The sequence below is a fragment of the Capsicum annuum genome, chromosome 12 (genome assembly GCF_002878395.1).
Source record: "Capsicum annuum cultivar UCD-10X-F1 chromosome 12, UCD10Xv1.1, whole genome shotgun sequence".
Classification (NCBI taxonomy): Eukaryota; Viridiplantae; Streptophyta; class Magnoliopsida; order Solanales; family Solanaceae; genus Capsicum; species Capsicum annuum.
In genome coordinates, this window is record NC_061122.1 from 17050183 (window position 1) to 17054771 (window position 4589).

Here is a 4589-nt window from a genome sequence, read left to right on the forward strand (position 1 = left end):
TTTAATTAAAAAAATAAAATAGATATTTATGTCATGTCTGCTTCAGTTGTTTCAATCGTAATTTTATTATATCATCCCTAATTAATTATATAAGTCATTTACGTATTAGAAAATTAATAATATATAATAAAAAAAGTAAAATAGATATTTATGATATGCTTGCTTCGACTACTTCAATCGTGATTTTACTATATCATTCTTAGTTAATTGTTATAAGTCATTTACGTATTAGAAAATTAATAATATTTAATTAAAAAATACAATAGACATTTATGACATGCCTGCTTCAGCTGCTTCAATCGTGATTTTATTTTATCACCCTTAATTAATTAATAATATTTAATTAAAAAAATAAACAATAGACATTTATGACATTCGTGCTTCAGCTACTTCAATCGTGATTTTTTTTTATATCACCCCTAATTAATTATTATAGATCATCTAAGCATTATAGAATTAATAATATTTCATAATAAAGATAAAATAGACACAAAATTATAAGTTAACTCTTGATATTTTAAATTAACTTGGAGTCCACTTAAATTTTTGTCCACAAGTACGTTTTATAGTAATTTATGATATCGCTTCTAATTAGTTATACGGGGTCCACGTAAAAAAATTCACAAGTAACCTTTACAGTAATTTTATTATATCACTTCTAAATAGATATTATAAGTTACCTAAGTATTAGATTATAAATAATATTTAATAATAAGGATAAAATAGATTAAAAAATATATAAATTAAAATGATCAGATGAAGTACTTTGCAATAGTAATATCTGTGTCAACAAAAGGTATGAAAGTAGTACACCTTTTGAGATCTAATGATTAGATTCAAACAAAAAATTAAATACATATTTACGATCTAAGATTTGAGTGTTCAAAATATCAATTTTTATTAGGTACAACTAAATTAAGCATAAAATACGTAAACAAGGAAATTAATTTTTTAAACACTTTTTCATTTCGGTGATTGACATGCTTGCAGACCACTGTTTGCTCCGTAATTTACTACATCACCTCTAATTAATTATTATAAATCATTTAAGTATTAAAAAATTAATAAATTTGATAAAAAAGATAAAATAGATATAAAATGATAAATTAACTCTTTATGTTTAAATTAACTTGATATCTTATATGAGGCACAATTAAATTATTTTCACAAATATTTTTTATCACAATTTTGCTATATCACTTCTAATTAGTTATTATGAATCATTTAAGACATGTCTGTTTTGCTATTTCAATTGTGATATTTACTTAATTCTCAAAATTATATTGGTGTCACTTAAATTGAAATAGAAGAAAAATATTATAAATTAGAATAGTTAAAAACTTAAATTATTCAAAACTATTTAATAATAACAATTCATTTCACTGCTTTCATAATAATTTTAAAGATGGAATATATATACAAGCTCCTAAACTATTTCACTTTCCCCGTATAGGCACCTCAATTAAGACAGGTACCTATTGAACCCTTTACTCCTTCACAAATGGTTTCAATTGAGCCCAATTTGCTGACGTGACAAAAATTCTAAAATGTGTGTAATACACACGCTAGTGACGTGGCAAAGTGGCAAATCAAATAATGACACATATTATTTTAACTTAAAATAATTTTAATTTTTTTTAATATAATTAAATTTAAATTAAAAAAATAAACTAATACACTCCCACCCCACCAGCCTTTCTCTTCCAACCCCCCACCCCACCCAACAACCCTTTTCTTCCACCCCCTCCCCCTAATTGAACACAGCCCTCCCCCCTTTTTCGTCTATTGAATAGCCCCCTCCCCTTTTCATCAACTGAACAGCCCCCCCTCGTCGATTGAACATAACCCCCCCTCATCTGCTTAGGAGCGAGCTGATTGTGGAAACTGAAAGGAAAAAAACTGTTTTGGGGATTTGAGTTGGAAAAAAGTGGTGAAAAGATTTGGGTAGTGCGGAGGACGGAGGTGGAGAGATGGTGAGCAGTCGGGCAATGGTTATTCCGGCCATCGGCGATGTGACGGAGTATAGAATCGTGAAATTTGTTTGAAGTTAAAATTTGTTTGGATAGTATAATTTGGTTTTGCTAAATTGTATGCTTCTCATACATATGAAAATATCAAAATTGGAAAAATTATTAAAAATCTTCTAATTTTATACAATCTTACTATATGCGTGCAGACAATAATTCATAAATAAGATATCGAAATATCCTAAAATGATAAGTGAATTGATATTCTTTTTCTTGGTTGTAGCCATTAATGGAGGAGAAGAAGAAGATATGGAGAAGAAATGAAGATGGTGATTATTTTTTTATTTTTTTAAAAATTTATTTCAAGTTTCTTTTTTTTGATTGGTTGGGGTTTTTTATATTTAATCTCTTTACTAATTATGGCTTCTCACTTTCCATTTGGACAGTGTATTACACATGCCACGCCAAGTCAGTGCCACATCAGCGATTGTGTTCAATTGATACATTTTATGAAGAAGTAAAGAGTTCAATAGATACATGATTTAATTAAAGTGTCTATATGGGAAAAGTTAAATTTTTAAGGGGCCTGTATATATATTTAACCAATTTTAAAAATTGAAGTTTACCATGTTAGGCCCGTGCTCAGCACGACCTAGCGCCACTAGTTCTACAAATAAGTGTTGGTGAATCTATAATATAATGTTCAAAGCACATAAGCAACGATTTGTATTTCTTACAATAAGAACATGTATTTTCATTAGCCTTTCTTTAAGGATAAATTACACAAATTCCTAACTTAAGAGACTATATTACTTAATATCTCTTACTTTTTTTAAAATTTACATAAAACCTCAATTTTCAACTTTACTCTTGATACATATCAACAAAACTCCACATCCTATTTTTATTCCACTATTAACTCATTCAAGCTATTTTTTTTTCAAAGATTTCCTTCCCTAAAATATCTCCCTATTTATCAACAATCAAATCATCTTCCTTCTTGATTTTTCCTCCTCCATTAACGCATGCAGCTTTTTTTTTTCCTCTCCTAAAATCTCTCCCATTTTTTTAAAATCTATTGATACATATATAATTTTTTTAGTTATTCATACATGTTTATTCTTTTAATGGTGATTCATATAGATGATAAATATGACATCATTATATGGGCATTATGGTGATTCATACAATAGATACAGTTTGTGTGATTTTTAACGGGTGATACATATTGTATTATGGTGATTCATATGGTAGATACAATTATTTATTTCAGTTATTGGGTGATTCATATGATATTAATGGGTGATATATATGGTATTATGGTGATTCATATGTTACTTCTCTACCTAGGGGTAAAGTGTGACAACTAAAACTAAATTAAATGTTTATTTAATTTATTCTTCTAGAATTTCGCCCATGGAATTTCATCATAATGCTATTGCAGTTGTATTTATATCTATAAATTATTTTTTTATACCCTTTTGCTCAACCAAATGGTGAATTATTAATCATTAATCCATGTAAAATTAGCTTCTTCACAATTTGACAAAAATTGTTTCATTTTGAAAAAAAAGTTAAATCACATCACAGGCTCACAGCATCAAATATAGTGGAAAAAAACATGTTCCCTCGTTCAAAAATGTTATACAAAGACAAAATGGTTAGGTAGAAAAATGGATAAATTAAACAAATTCCAAACTTAAGAGATTATATTACCTAATATTCTTTACTTTTTTTAAATTTATTAATTCATTATATAACTGATTATGTGTGATTTGCTCCACAGAATAAAAGAGAATTTATTATTTCCTTAAATAAATATCTTTATCGGTTTCAAATGTATCAATTTTTTATATGTATCACCATATAACATATGTATCACTATTTTAAAAAAAGGAGATAAAATGTAATTAACAAAATATTCGAGATTTTATGTAATATCACTTAAATATTAAGGGATTTATATAAGTTACCCGAGAAAGTTGAAGAATAGGTGTCTTTTAAGTCTTGAATGAATGATTGGTGACATTGACCAACAGATAGGGTCAAACATTATTAGGAAACTTGATCAAGTTAATTGTGGACTTGATTAATATTTTCAAAACTTTCTAATCTTTTCAAAAATACAAATCAGCCCAACCCACACCCTCTTCAATCCAAATCAACCACTCTCTCCTCTCTCTCGACAACTTCTCTCAACTCTCTCCCAACCAACAGTTCTGCAAAATTTCTCCCTTCAACCCTTGACGACAAATAGTTGGGCTTCGTGTTCCCCTCTTCAATTCAATCAACCTGTCTCTCATCCCTCTCTCGACATCTTTTATCAACTCTCTCCCAACCAACTGTTCTATAAATTTCTTATTTCAATCCTTGGCGACTTCAACATCCGACTACAAATAGTTGGGATTCCAGTTCCTTTTTGACTTCAATCGATGTGACAGCCTTGCTCTCCGGCCACAACAACTTCGAATTCTTCATCGGTCCTTTTCTTCTTTCACAGTTAAAAATTTATGGCCTTTTTAGTTTTGAAGAAAACGAGGAACTTGAGCCAACTTCTCTTATAGTATTGGTTAACAATTTCAAATTAGTGCAACAAATATTGAAATTGTTAACCAATACTAT